This window comes from Rhinolophus sinicus, linkage group LG01 (assembly GCF_036562045.2).
Source record: "Rhinolophus sinicus isolate RSC01 linkage group LG01, ASM3656204v1, whole genome shotgun sequence".
Taxonomy (NCBI): Eukaryota; Metazoa; Chordata; class Mammalia; order Chiroptera; family Rhinolophidae; genus Rhinolophus; species Rhinolophus sinicus.
In genome coordinates this window covers 35,303,633-35,325,770 of record NC_133751.1, presented here as the reverse complement: position 1 = coordinate 35,325,770, position 22,138 = coordinate 35,303,633, and the positions used below count along the sequence as shown (strand labels likewise).

Here is a 22,138-nt window from a genome sequence, read left to right as displayed (position 1 = left end):
TAAGAGAATTGGAAAAGCATCTTGATCTGGCCTATTGCTCGCCTCATAACAAGTCCTTTGTTACATTTTGTACTGCCTCCTCCTCTCCCCACCCATTTGTCTACACTGCCTTGCACAAAGTGGGCACTTACCTTTTTTTGGTTGAGTATAATATTGAATAGAATAGAGTCGGAACCGAAAATTAGGAATCCATGATTCTTAACTTACCATTTACCAACAGCTGTATGAGCTTAGAAAAGTCAAAGTGAGCTATCCTACATGGACTCTAACCCTGGTGGGTTCCCTTTGCTTTTGTAAATAGCCCTTTTACTAAAATCCTCCTCAGTTGCCACGCTTGAGGGTGTTATGTGTTTGCTATTGGGATGTTAACTGATATACTCTCCAATCTCCCCCAAACCCAATAAATTATTTATTGTCCACCATTTAAAACCTGTTCACTTTCTTTGACTCCTTACATGAGTCCTGCTAATAAGAGAAATGGAGGCGCCAATAATTGAGAACCCACCACATGCCAAATATGGTGGCTGGTGCATATATAGTGTGGTAATTATTAGCAGTTGGTTGTCTCACCATTGTCCATTTTTTCCCCCTGAAAGGACCCTAATGTGGTGCAAGTATCCACCCTTCCCACACATAACCACATAGAGCTAACCCAATGCCAGCTTCAGAGACTGATTGTTCTAAGGATTATCCCATTGTCCTTGCAAGTGGTGGGCACAGGAACCCAGGCCTGAGCTATTCAGTGACAGGCATTAATTACGACTTTGACTCACAAATCAGCATGTGTTACTTTTTTGTCAAATGAGACATGAAGAGAAGTTTGATGGGAATTTTGGGAAAATATTCCTCACTCCAAAGAGAGAACACCAAAATGGCCTCTTTTCCCCTGAATTTTCTTCGTGCATTATAATGTCTAGAGCTCTTCAGCTGCCTTAGTACTGGTATGAGGAAGAAGTCAGCATGGGCAGCAAGGCAAGTTAGAGAATCACAAAGACCTGAGGCCATCAATTCAATCAGACCTGATCATCACCAACCTTCTGGATTTTCTCAGTTATGCTATCCGATAGATTTCTTAATTTTGAAGAGAGTTTGAGTTGGGATTTCTGCCACTTGTAGCTAAAAGCCTCCTAGCTGAGACATTCATTCAATTTATTCAACAATCCCTTATTTTGTTTTTACTGTAAATGAGACTCTATTCTAGGCATTTGGGGCTTCTGCAATGACCCACAAAGATTAAAACTGACAAGCAGAGTTATGTAGCTAATTTTCATATTCCTCTAAGAGCTACATGTGAGTGTCTGATGCTGACAGTATCTTCTCAGCTGAGAGAGGTTAAGTGATTTTTTTAAGGAGACCAAACTAGAAAGCACTGGAACTGGACCACGTCTGTCTGACCACGGAGTCTTTCTGTTTCACCCCTCCCAGTTTGAATTAGCTATATTATCATTCAGCCACCACTTAATCTAGACCATTGTCCACACAGAAGAGACAGAGTTAGGTAAGTTTTGATAAGGGGAAAGCAGTTAGATAATTAAAGAGTCTAGAATAGTTTTTTTCATTTCAGAGAGAACTGAAATAGATATAGAATTGCCCTCCCCTGATAACTTGGCCCTACCTTGGCTTTTGTGGATTCTGTAAAGCCCTATGGGGCTTATCTACCTTCCCACCTCATCACCTCAGAGCAAGCCCAACGACACTCCACCTTCTGCTTCCCTGTGGGAAGTGAATATCTGCATCGTTTCCATGTCACATAGAACTTAGCCCAGTTATATCCTGCTTCCACTTTTACTCTGTCCCTACATTTCAGTGGAAGCCCGTGTACAACTCTGCTTTCAGATTTCCTTTCAAAATGACTGCCACTTTCCCCGATGCCCTCGGGTTTTCAACCAGAGAAAGGAAGGCATGTCACCATGTCTGACCAATTGCCTGTTCTTATTTCTTAGCCTTTCCTTCTTCCCATTCCCACATGGAGTAGAAGGGGCAGGTTTTACACTCCTGTAGGTCTCTCAAGTGTTTTCCCTATTTCACATCTCTGACTCTCACCCATTGCTGGGACTATAGGGTGCATTGTGTGTGGAGAGATAAGCTGCTTTTTTGAAAATATTCTTCATGAAGCATTCCAGAAACATTTCCCCCATCTCATTACAAATGTTAGCATACTGACCATGTGGAATTGTTCTGAAAATAAAATGAGATTGCATAAAAGCTGTTCAAAAAATGTAAAGGACTATAAAAATGTAAGATAACACAGTAATATGTTAAATAACAAAGGAAATGATCCATTTAGCCCTATATCCCAACATGTTTCTGTACTAAAAACAAATTATAGAATCGAAAGAGGCCATAGTGTTACAATATGGAGGAAGAAACCAATCAATAGATTCTATCTGTAAGTTATTAGTAAATCGTTGACTCATCAAATAATATTTTAGAATGAGATAGTCTTGCAGTCTCAATCAGTGGTTCTCAGCCCTGCTATACAATAGACTCACTTGGGGAGAATTGAAATAATACAGATGGCCAGGCTGTACCTTCAAACAAACTAAGAATTAAATGGTCATTCTTGAGAAGAATAACATCACATGAAAAGAATAAAAATAAAAGAGGCTAAAAGTTATTAATATAAATTAAAAATGTTTAAGTCAGAGCTCTTTGAAAAATCAGGACCTCTGCATAGATCAGTAAATTAAAGCAAAAAACCTGAGAATGCTTAACCAGTTATAAGCTTAGTTTCAGGGCTAAAGAAATAGAAATTATTCTCTCCAGACATTGTTTCATTTTCAAAGAGAGAAATACGAAGACATTGCCAGACTTGTCAGATTTGTCCAAAGTTTTGCTCCATAGGCCCCATTCTAAGTCCCCTGAGTTCTGCCAAGACTCAAAGACAGCGATGGTGTCCTCCTCCCCCACCCCAGAATTCTGTGCCTTCTGACTCTGACATTTCAGCATCAACACACATTTCTTTGCCCCTCATCCAAATGAAAGCACGACTTCAGAGAAACGTGAAGTAGTTCCAGTTCTTCCTCACACTTACGTTGGCCTAAAACACCAGCTGATCAGAAACACAGATGCCTGAGCTAGAAATAGTCCTGTCTCCCTGGCTCTCGGGGCCAGAAGATAAATGGAGTGGAGGCCAGAGCAGCAAAGAAGGTGCTGCTGGAGCCAGCGTCCCAGCAGCAAAGTGAATCATCACTGCCATTCAGAATGCATCTAAAAGAAAACAGAGCTGAGGGGGAGAGGAAGTAGGGTTTTTCATCCTGTGATTCTGTGGAGATGGTGGTGATGGCAGCTGTGCTTCCTCCCCTTAGAAAGTCATTTTAGCATTAGATTTTCCCTAAGGAAGAAGCAGATGGAGAGAAGCTTGACTTGCACATATGTGGCTGCTGCTGGCATTCTTGCTGCTGCTACTGACCCTGGATTATATGGAGAAATGGAGCTTTGGAGCAGGGAGGGAATGATTATTCAGGAGGCTCTTTTCAGCCCTTCTGACCTATAGCCTTGAGGTGCACTAGTATTAGGGGTTAACTGTATACTCTTTGAAATTGTCCGATAGATGATAGCAGTAGGCTATTGTTTTGTGTAAAATGATGGCATCTCCTGATCCTCTGGCAAACATGACAGGCACGGCAGGTGTAATGGGCAAGGTGGATACCAAGATGAAGTGCACAGAGTTCCTGGCCACAGAGTGGTTATGGCCAAATCTAGTCGCATAGTGAACAGAATTGAATCATAGGCTATATTTTGGCATAATAACCAACCCTTTTTTTTTTTTTTTTTTTTTTACAGATAGAACACTTCTCACACTCTTGTCATCCTACAGAGAAGTACCTGGTCTGTGTTGGGCACATTACCCAAAAGAGCAACAGAATTGTGTGAAAAAGTGAACAAGAGAAAAAGGTCTTCCTTCTTTACAACTTTGCTTCTAATGATTTAAGCCTTGAGGATGCAGTGAACTTCTGTAATGGGTAAAACATTGCTCGAAAGATAAAGATTCTCCTTTTATGAAGCAGGGAGGAGAGATAAAAGGGGAGAGAATGAGGGCAGAGAGTTTAATGAGAAAAGAAAGGGAGGGCCAAATCCATTAAAGCCATGCAAACCAAAAAATATTTTCAGCAAAGCAACTGTGATGTGGTTCAGGTATCGGGCGGTAAGTGGAAGCTGAGTTTTCATCCTCAGACTACCAGGCCTGCAAAACATTACATGCTCCCAAGATAATGCTAACAGTTCCTACCACTGGCAACTGCATCTGTGGAGGATTTCCCTTCATGGGCAACCAGCACGTGTCCACTGGATACCCAGCGTTCGACATCTTTCCCAACCCAGAGACTTTGCTCTCACCCTTCTCATGACCTCTCATAGACACACCTGTGCTACATTCCAAAGAATGAGAGTGGGCACTGGTACCTAGCAAGGTAATAATGAATCTCAGAGAGTCTTCACACCTACTATTTAACAATCCTTGGGAACATAAAACAAAAAGTGATCAAAATTATCCCCGAGCAAGGAGACTGGTGAACATATACTATTACAGGTATTACAGAGGGAATGATATCAACACAGACTAGAATGGGAAAGAAAAAGCAGAGGTCATCCATGTTTCTGTGGAAAAAAATAAAAAAGGAACTGCTTCTTTGGGAAGGAATACTGGTCCCCAATCTAGAAAGATAAGTGAGCAGAGGCTTTCCAGGTGAAGGGTGAAACAAGGAAAGCATAGCATTCAGAGAAATAGAAGAACCAGAAAATTGTGTCACATAAAACCCAAAGAGGAGGAAACATAGAAGTAGTTGTCAATCACTGCAAAAGCATCAGAAATTCCCAAGAATCTAATTGACATGGACAGTGTCCATTAGAGTTAGCAATCAGCTATTACGTTTAGCCGTGGGAGACTCTGGTCAGAGCAACGCCAGTGGATGGTGAGGTTAGAAGACACATCGCACTGTACTGAAGAGTGAACTACAGAAGAGGAAGAGAACAGTGCACATGAAGACCAGTAGTTCTCAAAGTGTGTCATCTGGACCAGCAGCAAGCATCAGTGTTACCTGGGAACGTGTTAAAAATGCAAATTTGAACACACCAAGTGATATATAGAGGATGTATTACAGAATTGTACACCTGAAACCTATGTAACTTTACTAACCATTGTCACCCCAATAAACTTTAATAAAAATATAAAATGCAAATTCACACACACACACACACACATATCCCCTAGCCATCAATCTGGTTTTCACAAGCCCTACAGGTGACACTGATATTTAGCAGAGTTTGAGAACCACGTGTCCTAGTAATGAACTTGAGGTCTATTTTATAATAATGAGAAGGAATCTTAGTAAATATTTACTTAAGAAAATTGGGCCGGAATTCACATTACGAGCATCTTGGCTATCGGTGAAATATTTCTTAATGACTTCCAGAAATGGTTCAGGAAGCTCACCTAATAGATGAGATCAGTAATAGGTATATGAACCCAAGAAATTCCTAAGAACAAGTGACTAAAGAGTTGAGAGACCCACCCCAAATCCAGACAAGATGATTCAGGGGAATTTCAAGATTGCAGACCTAAAAATCTATTTGATTAAAACATATTCAATTTTGCCCTTTCTGGAAACAAGAATTTGACAGTGTATATAAAGCTTTCTAGGCAGAGTGGAGGGAGCAGGGAAAGTGCGGGCAGGTGAGAATTGCTGATGAGGAAGTAGAGGGGAGGCAGCAGTCAAGATAAGGGAGGCGAGTGAGTGGTGATGAAGCTAAACTAGCAAGAACTGAAGCAAGGGCAGAGCAGCTGGACAGCCCTAATCAGTGTCAGGAGGGGCTCCACCTGTGGTGTGAGTCAAGGTCACAAACCTAAAGCACCTGAGCCACCTGAAGCCTACTTTGGACAACTAGACTGGCTGTGGCCTCACGTTCTGAGTGCCCTGCCCAAATGGCGTCAAGTTTGCCTCAAGACTGTCCTGACTCTTGGCTGGGTCTCACCTCCCAAAGGAAGGCAGAGAGAGGTCAGTGGTTGGCTATTTTCTGGTCGTATAGATTGAACTTGAGCTGGTGCTGGCTAAGGTGTTCACAGCATGGATGTGAGACCCTTGGTAGGGCAGAGAAAGAATCAGGGATAAAAAGACATGGGTCTGTGGCTATAAAGCACAGATGTAGAGGTTGGGAACCATGAAGCAGACTCCTCCCCAGAAGGAAAGTGGGGAATTCTAATTCTAACCTGGCCTTGTAGATGATGATAAAGTATATTTGTCAAGGTAGGAAGACAGAACACATTTTAATCAACAACATATAGATTCCTTATTAGTAAATACTCAGGTGGTGTTGTGGGCCTCAATTTGTACTCTTGCTCCAGCACCCACACACATTAGGGGTGGGCCTGATAATACGAGGGATGGCCAATCATAAATATTCTCATCACAATAAGAAATGTTTTTTTACGTATATTAATATATGGGTCTTCTTGGGTTTCTATGATGGGTTTCCTAGTTGAAAACTACTTCCTCAACATCTAATCTATAGAGTTCCCTAGCCCTGCGTCCTTGAGAACTCATTTCAGACCATAGGGAACATATGAAGACAATGGCACCCCCATGATTTGCCTAAGTGCTGGCTGGCATCTTGGGTAGCATTGAACTTGTCTATAAGAAGGGTAAGAAATATCAGAAAAGAGGGATAAACTAAAGGAGAGCTGAAGCCAGATATGAGGAACTCTTCTTGCTAATATAGAAAAAAGAAAAATGCCAGCCATTACTCGGCCTCATTGTAAAGGTTTAGAATTAATAACAAAACAACAAAAAGTTCTGATGCACCAATTTGGAAAAATCTGTTATCAAGTACTAAGTGTCCCTTAAGTAAAATTATGGAAAATTGGAATAGAAATTCAATAGATTGCCAAGTAGAAAATTATGTAGGAGGCATAAAAGGAACATGTTGGAATCTACCTAAGCTCTAAAAATTAGGAATATGCTACTGAAACCGTTTCTTTAGTACGTACCAGAGACCACTTAAAGTGACTGAAGCTGATAATGCATGTGGAAACTATGGGGCTAGTAAGGCCAAGCACATGTGGCATTGTCCCCGGGCCTGAGGCTGGTGGTGGTGGAGATCTGTGAGGACCCCCACTGTCAGAGGCAGATCTCTGCACTCTTCTCCTCTGGGGACCTGCCAAGCTGAAGTTGTTTTTAATAAGAATTGTTACAAAGGTAGACAATTTTAATACTTTTCAAAGCCAAAAGGAAGCACTTAAAACATGCAACATGTCAGAATAGTATATTGGTCTCTGGTACATACGCCTGGAAAAACACAATGTTTCTGTATGAGCTAAAAATCACAAGGAATATTTTAGACCATGGCTCAGTTGCTCATAGATAAATATTTGAACACTAGTGGCTCCAGATTGAAGGAATATCACCCTTACTTATCAACACTAATTTTTAGAAAGATCTCAAATATTGTCTATTCCACCCTGTACCAATTTCATTTGAAGGTGTAGAGAGTAGAAAAGAAAAAAAGTAACAAATAGGAAAAGGGAACAAAGTACAGGCAATAGAGTTACACTAGTAACATCTCAGACATGGATATAACACTTCCTTCTGTAAAGGATTTTTACATAATTCTCTTATGTGCTTGTTACAATCAGCCCATGAAGTTAGTATTACTACATTCATTTTATTGCAGGAAAAATCTGGGCCCAGGATTATATGACTTGTCCAAGATCACACAGTGCAGCTGTCAAGAAGCCAGAATTGGCCAGTTCTGCTCTCCTTTGCTCTTCCTCGTTACAGCCCCTTGTCCAAGTTACCTGTCCATCTTTAGTTGTCAAACAGCACGAAAAATCATGGTTATTTTTTCCTATTACCTTCACTTTAGTACCCTTTCTTGCTCCTCTTCTTTCCACACAGGTCAACCTCACATCCCTTTAAAATAAAAAATAGATTTCTTGATGCATTTGGCCCAAACACCAACCTTTTTGCATCCCTTACCAGAATTTTCAATCATCTTTCCATTGGTCTGCATTTCGCTACAATATATTTTCTTTATATCCTAAACAATTAAATATTGTATTTTTTAAATGCATTTTCCTATTTCACTCTATGCAATTTCTGTGAGATTTTCATGTGGGATTGAGTCTGCCCATTTCCTAACAATATCTAGTCTATCTTTCATCTATACACACAGAATATCGGTTCTGTGACCAGCTGAAAGCTGTATTTTCACGCATTTGTAGGGTAGGAGTGGTTATCAGGCACAGTTCTAGCTAACAAAACGTAACCCTAAGATGACTGGGGATATTAGATTGGTGCAAAAGTAATTGCGGTTTTTGCAATTGTTTTTTTTAATCACAATTACTTTTGCACAAACCTGATACCTGGGAAGGTGTTGCTTTCCTGTTAAGGACACCGCCCCTTCCCCCTGGGGCTTTCTTCTGCTTCCGCTTGTGACGCTCAGGGAAGGGTAGACATCACACATCTGGGAACTATGAGGCGAACATGTGGGAAAAAGTTACATGCCAAAAAGGGAGGGGCAGAAAGAGAGAAAGCCCATCTAGACTCTGATGTCACCAAGAGCCCCTGGAACACTCCTGGATAGCTCATCCCTGGTCTACTTTCTGAGAGAAACATAAACTCTTATTGGGATAATTGACTACGATCTGTTTTGTGCAGTTGAAAACAATCTTATCTGACACTGTGTGTTAATACTGAGATAATAGTGCAACCACCCTGGCACCACAACAATAATAGCAAGAAAATTAACAGCAATTAGATCAGAAGAGCACACATGGTGATTTCAGGGGTATGAGTTTATAGGCCAATAATGAAAAATCAAAGCTGATTCCTATGGGCTTGTCGGAAAATAAGAGAGATTTATTAACAAGAGACATAATGAAGAGAGAAAACAAAGAGACATTAAACAAAAACGCAAGTGTAAAAAATGATGTAAAATGTCCAGCAAACATTTTTATTTTACTCATATGTAATTTCTCTATGCGTGTTTAACCTTATATAGTACTAGGGCAAATATCAATCAGTTAAATTTTCTGGGCAGAGCTCTACTTAAAGTCAAAATTGGGAACTTTGGAAATGCTCTCACTGGTGCCCCTAAATGTGGCTAATTATATATTGATAGCTAAAATCCTCAGCCCCTCCAAACGTTCATGACTTCTGATATAGTGCCTCATATGTGTGCCTTCTGAGTCAGTCAAGGACAACCCTCAAAACTCATTTGCTCTGTTTTTTAAACCTTCAAGACCCTGAATTTTGCTAGACAGGGCATGTATGTGCTAAAGCACCCTAATAAGTTAATTAGAAAGTATGTCCCCCTGCTTATAAAATATACTCATGAAGACTTAACATAGGTTTCTGGTAGGCACCTCAATGGGCCTTGTAGCTCCCCTTAAGTGTAGGGAGCTGCCTATTCCAATTTGTAAAGCAGCCCTATCACCAGGGAAAGAAGCCATCACACAGGTGAGTCTGACAAAATGGTAGTCATCACTGAACCTGTCCTGTAGACAGACTTCTTCAGGATACCCAATAATGCCCTTTCCTGAGATTTTCCTACTGAACTCTGCATAGTTCTCTGGTGGGCACGGTTACTTCCTACAGAACTATCTTACTTTGGTTTTATAGCATCCGATCCCAAGCTTAGAATCCCAGCAGTTTCTATAATGCAATGCACCATTTTCCAACACTTTCCTCCTTGCAATTTGTTATTTTACAATATTTTACAATAAATACTTGTTTCTTGAGTCCCTTGGGATACATAGATTAAAATGGCTATTAAAGGAATTAAATTTCTATTTAATTGAAAGTTACTGGTCAGACAAGTGTTCTATGTAATTGTTCACATGGGACATTAAAAGAAAATCCATATTGTATTTTACCAGACCTAAGCAGATCTGTATGATTTTCTTTAACTTTTGATATGCACTTTTTTCCCCCAAACAAACCCTGAACTAAATTACCTCAGCAGTCTAGTTTAAAGCTCTAACTGGGAAGAGTTTGTTTTGCTCTTGAGATTCTTTTGTGACTCCAGCCTTTTTTTTTTTTTCCAATTGATTAGCGGATGAGAAATTTGACATTCATTCAAAATCTCTTCTATGGATGATATTTTAAAATCAAATAATTCTAATTCCACATGGTTCTTCTTAATGACTTTTTATAACTGCAGCTATTTCATCCATTGTTCCCACTTGTTCCTCACTTTAGAGATTGAAATTCAGCATTTGCTAAAATGAAGTACCCAATGAACAATTACAGTTAATGTGTATTTTCTCGTTTTCTGTCTCACAGTATATTGAAGTTATGGATTCAGACAGAATCTCTTTGCAAATGTGGACAGAAAACTGCACTCTGTCTTTTCATGCTGTCATATTCCTTTGTTGATATCTCTGTTTTAAGATGAGTTTGCCCCATGCATCACCAATTGTCTTTTGTTTTCACACTGCAGGGAAGACTGGGCTAATCCATATGTCACTATGAAACTTCAGGCCTCTGTGTTTGACAGGTAGCAAGCCTGACAGCAATCTATTGAAAATGCATTTTAGACAGCAATCTATTGAAAATGCATTTTAGACTATCATTTTTCCAGTCTAATTTACTCTTAATAAAATGACTTTGAGGACAAGGGGTCCACTCTGTGTTGGTTGGCTTCTTTCAGATAATTACATTTTGAGAAAGACACATTGACAGTTTTCAAAAATACAAAAATGATGAAATTCCCTTGGGAATAAAATTAGATGGCTTCACAATAAATAGCATGTTTTAGCCTAAGTAATCCCAAAGCACTTTGGGAACCGTGGACATTCAGTTGACTCCTCAGGGTAGGGAAGCAGCCAAACATTCATAAAACAGTCCATTCTGTGCAATGGAAAAACACAGCACCTACCCCATCATGCACATACACCTTTGCAAAACAAGGAATATTTATGTGCTTTACGTATGTGTATGTGCATACAACAATTGCTGGCAAAATTTTACATAAGTGTATATATTGAAAATATTATAAAGGTGTATACACAAAATTAAGTTACCATCAAATTATTTCTTAACATGACAATTTTTAAAAATTCACTTCATGCTATATTTTTACTCATAGATCATTTTCCCCCTTCAGAGAAAAGTAAATACTGTCCATTTATCCATTTTCTGTGACCCTGGAAAAATCAATCACTTAGAACCCAGATACCCAAATTTGAAAGAATAGCTTTTTATAGATTTTTCCTCACATGAATTTTTTACTAAAATTTGTCAAATGGCCACTTGAAAACTCAACAAAAAGTTTTAATTTATAAGATGTATAGAGGTATGGTATTTTTTAAGCCATTAAAATATTAGCAAAAATTAAAACCTCAAAGTTTCTTAAATTATACCATCAGCCACATAATTGTTAATTGTATTGATTTAGAAAATACTGTCTATTCTCCAGTTAGAGCATAATACCAAGAAGATATATTGCAGTTAATTTCATTAACTATTTTAACAATTTAAATGGTCACCCATACTATTTTTGCTCCATCAATAATAATTAAAATTTGAAATTGAAGAAAAAATGATAATTACATTTCAAAATTGTAAAAAATGATTAATTTTACTCTTGTGTTTAGCTAGGATGTTGTATGCATAGATTTGTTTTCCTGTCTCTTAGTTATTATTTTGATAAGAGGGAGTTATTGTATTTCAGTTCTAGATAACATGCGGTTCTGTAACAAGCAGAGCTTTAGCCCTGAGAAAAGGACAGTGAAGTAAATACTGAGTGAAAATGACAGGGTCCCTGGGAATATTCATGTTCCTCATTTTATAATGTCTATCACATCCTTTTGCCAGAATCTGAAAAGGAAAAATAAAAAAATGATTTCTTTTTTCCTGAGAAAAGTCAGTCTCTCTCTCTCTCTCTCTCTCTCTCTCTCTCTCTCTCTTTCTCTCTCTCTCTCTCTCTCTCCCTCCCTCCCTCCCTCCCTCTCTCTTTCTCTCTCTCTATCGATAAAATTCAATATCAAATATTCTGGGAAGTTGGACTGGTCATTTGAATTTCTGTTGAATTGCACCTGGGACTATTCCTTATCCTCTCAAAGTAGTGGAAGGTTTGGGTTCTCTTCCCTGAAGGTGTAGTGAGGGATTAACACTTGGAATATAATGTTTTAGTGCCATCTGGTGGATCATTTTAAGGTTAGCAGCTTCACTTAAGGATCTAACGTAATGTTTCCGAGGAAAGACAGAAGGTAGGGCCAGAAGAAGGAAGGAAGAAACTGTTAATCTTCTCAAGCCATAGATAATGTGGAACTGGCTGTAAGACATGCTGGAAGTGACGGGTAAGGATGTGGGGGTGCTGGGTGGGAGGCAAACCAGTGGTGATGAAGTCAAATTAGCAAGAGCTGAAGCAAGGACACAGCAGCCAGAGAGTTCTGATCAGTGTCAGGATGGGGCCCACACTATGGTCTGAGCCAAGGTCACAAGCACCTGAGCCCATTGAGGTCTACTCTGGGCATCTGGGCTGGTTCTGGGAGCTGCAGGAGAGAGAAGTCAAATCTGAAGGGCTCAAGGGCATCCCCAATGATGCTAGGCAGTAACACCTGATTTCCAGTCTGTGAAGAGCAAATTTTCCCACAGAATAAGAACTAAGCCACGAATAGGAGAATTAGAGGTAAGGTGTGGCAGGAACTAAATTGAAAAGTCAAAGCTAAAACTCCATAACCAACTTTGAGGTCTCCAGGTTTGTTTTAATTCAAAATTCATGGCCTTCCCTGTCACTTTCAAATCAATCCTTAAAAAAAAAAAGAAAAGAAAAAGAAAACAATAACTAACAATAACAACCTATTCCTAGCTTTCCTTTTCCAATGATGATAAACCATCCAGTTTCCAAGTCAGAAAAATTGTCAGCTTGATGCCCCTACCATTTCTCACCACTCCATAATCAGTCAATCCCCAAAACCTATTGCTCTCACCCCCTAAATAGCTCTTGACTCTGCCCATTTCTCTTTGTCACTACCACCACCTGGTCCAAGCAACTGCTCTCTCACCTGTTTGATTGAACAAACTCCTAACTCTTCCACCTCTTTCCACTTCTCTCACTTCCAATCTGCTTCCCATAGTGCAGCCAGGCTGTATGTCCAAAACACAAGCTGATCACAGTGCCACCCTGTTTAAAATTCTTCTGTCAAAACCCCTTGCCTTGAGACTAAAGATCAAACTCTAACATGTACTGCAAGACTTTGTTTAATCAGTCCACTACCTTTGTACCCTATTCCCCGGTGGTGTGTTCAGCTCTAACCACTCAGGCTTTCTTTACAGCCAATTCTTCTTCTTACCACAGGACCTTTGCATATGCTACTCCTGCTCTCTCGGTACTGTTCCCTTCCTGCTCCATCTAGTTAACTCTTATTCATCTTTCAGAATTCAGTTCTAGGTTGCTAATTCTCCCCTGGTCTTTTAAATCAAAGCCCTTCATCTTAAACTCAAATTTCCCTCATTTGGGTAAAGGTCCTACTTGTGATTTTATTGTTAGAAATTATTTGAATATCTATCCCCCCCAATAGCATATAACTCCTGTGAGGGCAGAGACTACACATATTTCAGTTCACCTCTGTATATCATAGGACTGATACAGTTCTTGGATTAATAAATATTTGATAAAGAAAAAAGGAGAGAGAGAGGACATAAGGAAGAAAGAAATGGCAGGAAATTATAAAAGTGATGACTATAATAAAAACTGAAAGTTTTTCCATGATTTAAGTATATAATTAAAGCTTTTCTGAAGCAGACCATCTTGAACCATCTTTATGATCTGATGCATATTGTGACTGCCCTCCCACAGTCCCTAGTAACTATGGGCCCCGGGAGGCGCGGGGCTGCTGTGTCAGACCCTACATCCAGTCCCGGCTCCTGTGCTCACCAGCTGGGAGATCTCAGGCAACTGCCTTCACCTTTCTAAGTCTCAATTCCCTTATGCACAAAATGGGGATAATAATAATTCCTCCTCACAGGGTTGAGAAGAAGAAATCAGTTAGTCCAAATGAAGCACTCAGTCAGCCCTCCCTCCATCAATACTAGCTTTTGTCATCACCCATAATTGAAGTCTGTTGTAACACACTGTCATCCATGGGTGTCAGCTCAAGACACATTTTCTTTGCTGTGCTTCCCACTCCGTCCCCGCTCCTTGCGATGTGGGCCGCTCCTGGAAAGACCCTCCTCACTGTCAAAGGCCTAATTCAAACATTGCCTCCTTCAGGAGGTCTTCCATGCACATGTGTGGGACTTACAAGAGGTACATGGGACAAGAACCAAATTGTCAATATTTTTATTAAGTAAAAAACACTTAAATGTAGCTATAGTACTAATTAAGAACTAGATAAATATGTCTTTTGTGCAATACTCTCTCAAATGTTATTTCCAAATATAATAACAATAATAATAATAAAATGATATTTATTTAACACTTACCATGGGCCAGCATGGAGCTGTTTTAAAACCTACCCCAGAGAACTGTCTGGGGAATTAATAGGAGAGCAAGCAATAGAGTCTCCACTGTGGACCACTAAGAAAAAAAGAAAAAGAAAATGGACTGAGGGGGAAGTGGCCTACTAAGGAACAATGCACTGCCTGCCTCAGTAGGAGATTCCCAGGGGAGGCCCCAGAAACATACACAAAATGGCCAAGGGACAGTCCATTTTAACCACCTGCCAGGCCCAGAGGTCACAATGCCATCTTACAGCAGTAAGATGAGAACTTCATGTTCAAACAAATGAGAACTTTCCTTTTCCTCCCTTCCCGACTTCCAGATGGGAGAAAGAAGATCTAAGTTTAAATCAAATTTGCAGTTTGTGTTGTTCTATTGGATCAGACCATTTTTCACCATCGAGGTAGTGTTTGCAACGTTGAATATCTGAAAAACTTAATATCTACATGAGAATGAATCCATCAGCCTGCAGTTTCAACCAGCAACAGCGAAAGGACTCCCATACTAAATCGGTTTTAAAAAGAGAGTGGGAGATTAAAATAAAGATGCTTTGTGATTATATCTCATGAGTCCTGCTTATTCAACATGCCACATATACACATATCATTCACTTTAATTCTCATAATACTGTGAGGTAGGTTTAGTATTATTCAGTACTATGTCCATTTTAAAGCCAAAGAAACTGATGCTCTGAGAGTTTAGTAAGTTTCCTCAAGATGCACAGCAAGTAAATTTGAGATTCATGATTTGAACTTAGTGTTTGAAACCAGGTTTTGTTTAACCACTCTGCTATTGGTGCCTCAATATATTATCTTATGCAAGCACATTAAATATTTTAAACTTATTTTTTATATCCAAGTTTCTTATCTTCCCTGAAAATGGAATTCTACACCAAGGTTCCTTTTATTGGCTTTCTAAAAATCCGAGTGCCTGGGATCTCTCCGCTCCAGAGCACCATGAAGCCACGCCTCTCTCCCCGCCCACAGAGGGGCTGCCACAAGGATATGAGTAAGATCTTGCCTTCTCTGGAGCCCGCAAAGTTATCTTCCTTTCAGAACCCAGGAAAATCCTTTTTTCATTATTATGATTATTGGGGAGCCTATCTCTCTGTCTAAGTCTCTCTTCCTAAGTAGTCTGGGGCCAGGAGTTCTTTGTACTAAAAGGTTGGATTTCCAGATTACCTTTAAAAAAGTTGGAAGTCTGGGCTCTCTGGGCTCATGTCCCAAAGAACAAACACTGAGGCAGTGTAACAGCCGCCTTCCTTCCCCAAACCACATGACCTCCAGCTTACCACAGACCCATCCAATGCACACCTCCCATCACTGTATCTGCCAGACCCTTCCAAGTGTTCAGATTTGTTAACCTTGGCTTAAGCTTTTGGAAACAAAATCCAGGAAACTTTACTGTGACTTCTTCTTCTTTGGAAACTGTCATAATCCTCCCTGAAAGGAATGAAGCAGAACAAGCTGCATGCCTTTCTGGATGACAGGGGGGAAAAATTCAGGGCGAGAGGGGAAAAAGCCTCAAAATTTGATCCATCTGCTGCTTCTTCCTAGGAAAGAAAATTTACTTTGTTTCTTGTACACCTGAGTTGGTTGTCTGAAGTACAAAAAAATACAATAAAATAAAATAATCCTAGTGGCTGGCTATATGCAACATTCTGCAGTGTACAAAGTAAGCCTTCAGAAATATTTATTGAATCAAGTTATCCTACTGTCCCCAAGTAGATCAGTACAAAAATATTCAAGATCAGCATCTGTTTTAAACATAGACAAGAATTTGTTCTAGAAATTTTAATTGTATCTAGACTCACTTGCACTAACAAGTTTGCCAACTCCCATCCTTTGGAATTGCAAAGTACACAAGTGTGAAAGACACATATGATTGATGGCAAAATAATTAATTCTCTGGGCCCTAGAACATTATTAAAAAGGGAGTGTTTAGAAAGCTGTCACTGTCTCCCAGATGTGCCACCTATACAGATCAAATCCACACAAAGTAATGGAAGATTTTGATGAGTTACCTAGATAGACTCATTAACCTGGCATTACCTTTGGTAACAGTTCTCCTGACTTGTCAACAAAAGAAGGGCTTATGCTCTTTGCCTAAATGCTCAAAGTAATTCGGTGTATGTATGTCTAACCCAAAAAGAGAAAATGATAGCAAGGAAATGCTGAATGCAATGAAAGCCCTATAGCAGGAAGATGTTTGAAAGGATTCATTGCCCTCACAGCTAATTATAGGCTGCTTCTCCAAGAATTCTCTCTAATGCTGGCTTTTGCTACTAGCCTAGTTTAGCCGAGCAACATACTGCCAGCTTTCCAACCACCTTCCTTCTTCCATTTTTACTTTTTCCACAGGATGGAATATTCAACGATTGAATCATATGAAGCCTATAAGAACAAGTCCCAGACTCATTATATTTTCAGATCTCACTTGCTGTTGATCCTTTATCATAGAAGTTGTTCTGGCTTCTCAGCTGGGTTCAGCAAATGCAATCGAAGGTAATAATAATAACTAGCATTCATTATCTATCAAATGCTAAATGTTTTGCATGTGTGTTAAATATTATCCCATCAATTCCCACAACAACTTGTGTTTTATAAAGGTGGGATCAAAGCTCAAAAAGGTGAAGTGACTGTTCCACAGTTCATATGTGACTGTTCATAGTAATTGAATTCTAAGTAAAAGCATGTCATCTTGCTTTTAATTCATGGTTCAATGCACAATGTACCTCTAAACCCAGTGTACCTCTAAAACACTCTGGGGAGTCCTGGGGAAGGGTCATGGCATTATGACTTTTGATTAAGGGATAGGAAGATGCTTTGTTCTTGCACTTGCTTGAGGCAAGAAATGAAATTCAAGATCCTAAGGATTCATCACCAAAAAGCAGTTCGAGTCAGGGAAGCCAAGCCCGTCATCCGCCAACATTAACCTCCAGCTGCACCCTTGGCTGTGGCTGTGTTGTTGAGAGCTGGCAGTGCACACAAGGTGTTTTCATCAAATCATGTTAAAGTACTTAATTAGCATCTCCTAATTACATCTTATCACATACATGACCCATCTGTTATTTTATCTTAATTCAGAACAAGAATTACTGAGGCCTTGCTGGAAAAATAAAGCAAGAAAACCAAAAGAGGTCTAAGTTTTCCTATCGCATTTTTAAAAATAACAGTTGCAAAATGTCTCAGAAAAGAGTGATTTAGAATTATGTATCTGTAGGATACTTTGACCCTGGGAACAAGCAGAAAACATGTCTCCGTTGAGATTCCAATGGAAGTTTCTAAGTAATCAAGGTTGAGCCATGGTTCCTGGAGATGCCTGGTAGGTAGGTTGTTCTTTCACATGCAAATCTATAGTAAACCATAGACTTTCATAAACTGAGATTACTGAAAGGAGAACAAGGTTGGGGAAATATGAATGATTTTGTCTGGACCAGATAAATAATCATTTCTCCCCAAACTAGAAAAATGTAATAGAAAAGAATTTCTCAAAATGGGCATCTCTAACCACTTGTATCAGGTCATCTGGAAGTGCCTGATCTCCATCCTCAATGTTCTGCATCTATGTCTCTCAAGAGGGGCCCATGAAACTGGATTCTTAACCAGAACCTCCCAAGTGATTCTGATGCACACCAAATTCTGAGAATCTCTGGAATAGAGAATATTTAGACACTTATTGACTACAAAGTCTTGTCTCAAACCATGGTCTGATGGATGGTAAAAAACATTATTAGTGATAACTCTTATATTAAAATCAATTTCTAAATCCTACAGGTAAGAAAAGCATTGAACAGTTATTTGTCATTATTATATAATCCCCAAGTAAGGAATGGTGTGCTGCATAATTGAACTCAAGGAAAGCTCAAGAACAAAATCACGTCTAAGCGGGTATGGGGAGTTGGGTGTACCTATTTTTGGTTAGGTACCATTTGCTAACTAACCATCGCATCGTGTCCATCTGTTCATGTTTGCTTATGCATTTGAACCAGCCTTAATCCTAGCTCCTTAGTCAACTCTTCTTGACCATCCAAGACCAAATATAATAGTCAATATTTATAGAGCAATTCTCGTTTAACAAACACCATGCTTTACACACATGAGCTCACGTAATTTCCACAACCATCCAAGGTGGATTTCATTATCAGCCCTATTAATCTTGAGTAAATTAATATCTTTAAGCCTCAGTTTTCACATCTATAATATGTGTCCACCACTTCAGGTATTGTGGTGATTAAACATGCTAATGTCTATTAAATGTTTTTTTGAGAACTCAATAGATGGTGACTAATATAATTAAGAAAAATAAGTTAAAAGACAAACAGCAATAGTTCTTTCTCTTATCTCCCCAGAGTTAAGTGTCCTTACCAAGTTAACCAGGAAGAATTATGGAATACTCATAATAGTCTCATTTTTCTACAATTTCTTCTTATGAGATTGTGGGTAATAAAATCATTCATTTCAAAAAAAAAAAAAAAAGAGAGAATAGGAAGAAAATTATCTTAGCAAGATCATCTAATCTTTCTCAATGTCCTCATCCATAAAAAGGAGTAAAAACACCTATCAGCATTGCATCGATAAACTTAGTTCATATATGTAAAAATACTTCATAAATTATATGATGCAGTATAAGTTAAAGATATTTTTATTTCTTATTTGGGATAGAAGTGATTGAAGTTATAGGAACTAATTTGAAATACGAGAAGAAAGAACACTGAAAAACTGCCTCATCAAAAAGTGGCATTTCTGTCTAATTTTGTTTCACTTTCATGAGGTCAGCCTACACCACTGCATTTTCTTTAAAACTCATCAATGGCAATGGTAAATTATAAAATTAAAATATCTATTAACTACTGGGAAAGAAGAAACCATTATCATCGCAGGGTCTCATTTCTTTGTAATATCGTTTTCCAGGTATGTTTGATGAAAAGAAAATTACTGAACCTGCCAACTCCTATATTTAGCATTCTGAAATAGACCTTTGATCAACATCTTTTTTCCAAAAGAGACAATGGTGCCTGCAATACATTCTACAATTAGTATTTGAAAGTAACATGAACTTTGCTTAGCTTTGTATATTGGGCTGAAACATTTCTGTCTAAGAGGTATTTTACTAGCACCAATTTGAATTGTTATTAATTATGCTTCACATATATAGCAAAACCTGGTAAAGTGAGCATTGCTGTAGAAGAATGAATTTTTACTCCAGTTTCTTACATATACATTTATATGGAATATGTACATATATATGTATATGTGTGTATATATATATATATATAAAGCCTCTTTTCAAAAAGGCTATTTTGGGCCTGCATGTAAAATCCAGGTGGTTCCCCTGAGTGGGTCTTCAGTAGCACTCACTTTGCCAGTCTGATGAGACTATTATATCCTGTACTTTAAGACTTGAATGTTTATGTATCACAGTTTATTTATTGAAGTGGGTGAAATATTTTTAAACTCTCACTCTCTTTATAGAGGAAACAGTTTCCCTTGGAGAGAAAGAGTATTATTAGCCTGAAAATTAAAAGGTGTGATGATTTAAAAATAGCACAGTATTAACAAGAACGAGTCCTAGAGTCTTACTGACTGGGTCTGAATCAGGCTTGGCATGTGGCAGCTGCGTGACTTTAGGAAATTTCTTAACTATTCTGTGCCTCAGCTCTCTCATCTTTAAACACTTGCTTCATATACACACATTTTCTTTTAAATGTTGAAGATTTAATCCTTAAGCTGAGTGATTTAAGATAAAGGACACCAAAGGCAATAATGAGACCCCGTAGAAAAATTTACATATATATGGAGAGAGAGAGAGTCTTTGTGCAACCAATTTGAGATTCTTTTTTTCCTTTCTAGTAAGAATGCAATAGTTTATACTGACCTTTGCTTAATATAGGCTTTTCAGTTAGTGTCTAATTTTAGTCCAAGAATAATTTCTTTCAGGAGTAAGGCTAAAATTACTACCATGTGGTAGCATGTTTTAATATCTGTGTGTTTGTATACATAGCTTTATTGCTACACGTGAGTTGGCAAAATTCTTTTCTTCCTGTTTATTTCAAAAGATCCATACTTGATGCAATGTGAGTATCTACGTATTGTCTTCTGTGTGCTCTGCACTATCTGGGAATTATGTTTTACATTTCACAGGTATTCCTTCCTTCAAAATGATAACAGTCTAGTCCAGAGGTAGGTAAATTCCTGCCCATCGGCCAAATCGAGTTCACAGCCTGTTTTTATGTAGCTTACAAGCTAAGTATGTGGGTCTTTTATTTTCTTCAATGACTCTGTTCTGTTTGTTAACACTTTAGTTCTGTTTTTAAATTTTTCCTTCTACCCCAACCCCCGCTCCTTTGGCTACCATCAGCTTCCTCTCTGTATCTATAGGTCTGTTTCTGTTTTGTTTTCTTTGTTTATTTGTTTTTGTTTTGTTTTGTTTTTTAGATAACACATAGAAGTTAAATCATATAGTATTTGTCTTTTTCTATCTGACTTATTTCACCTAGCATAATACCCTCTAGGTCCATCCACGTTTTCACAAATGGCAAGGTTTCACTCTTTTTTACTGCTGAGTAATATTATATATATATATATAACATTTTCTTTATCCATTCATCTATTGCTGGACACCTAGGTTGCTTCCATATCTTGTATATTGTAAATAAGGCTACAATGCTTGGAGTCCACTTCAGCGCCAACAAAGGGAGCAAGTAGGATCAATAGGGGGTTACCACAGGCACCTGGCCTCCCTATTTAGCTGCTCCAGCCCTGCAGACCAGTGCCCAAGTGCAGTAAGCACACACCTGGTTTCAGTTGGCCTGCCAAACTACCCGCACACAGAGTCTACAGAGAGGTTGCTTCTACACATGATTACTTAGTCCACAAGAAACAAAAGAGAGACTGTATAGAGAAGGCTGAGAAGCTGTGGTAGTTCTCCAGGATCTGCAGGAATTCTCCAGGATAGAAAGTGCCAGTGAGGCCATTGTTTATGTTTCTCTCTGTCTTGATAGAGCAAGGTGGAGCTCTATCCAGGTGGTCTGGTCTACCAGCAAGGTCACCACAGTTTGTTTCTGGCCACATTGCCCAGAATCCATTTTGTCTTGCTCCATTTGTTTGTGCTGCAAACAAATGGAGCAAGTGGGATCAACAGAGTATTAATAGACACACCTGGCCTCCAAACCTAGAGCTGCTCCAGTCCAGTAGGCTGGCGCCTCAGATGCTGTAAGCACCTGCTCAGCTCCAACCCACCTTCCAAAACTACTAGGCATGCACAGCCTACACAGAGGCTGTTTTCACATAAGCCAATTTTTTCAAGACTGGGAGAAAGAGCTATTTTTTCTAACTTATATAAACAAACATAGAAAGTCAAACAAAATGAGATAATAGAAGAATATCTCTCAAATGAAGGGACAAGAAAAATCACATACACACACAAAACTAATAAAATAGAGATAAGCAATTTGCCTGATAAAGAATTCAAAGAAATGATAATAAGGATGCTCACCAAACTTGAAAGTGGAATAGAAGAACTTAGGGAGAACTTCACCAAAGAATTCAAAGTACAATAAAGAACTAAGTAGAACTGAAGAATACAATAATTGAAATAAAAAACACTCTAGAAGGGATCAACATCAAATCAGCTAACACAAAAGAACAGATCAGCAACCTGGAAGATAGACTAATGGAAATCAACCAATCAGAAC

At 38.8% G+C, this 22,138-nt stretch overlaps 1 protein-coding gene across 6 annotated transcripts in view; it reads right to left on the bottom strand.

Moving 5' to 3' along the window:
* The window catches only part of LOC109449436 (multiple epidermal growth factor-like domains protein 6), a 731,002-nt gene that overhangs the window by 656,778 nt on the left and 52,086 nt on the right, over positions 1-22,138 (bottom strand). The window contains exon 3 of one of the 6 annotated variants that reach the window (XM_074327498.1): positions 7,850-7,907. The exons of 4 other annotated variants lie outside the window; for them this stretch is intronic. The gene's annotated coding sequence lies outside the window, so the exon portion shown is untranslated. Of the gene's footprint in view, positions 1-7,849; positions 7,908-14,426; positions 14,523-22,138 lie in introns of those variants that run through there. One more of the 6 variants, XM_074327503.1, reaches the window with a different exon arrangement.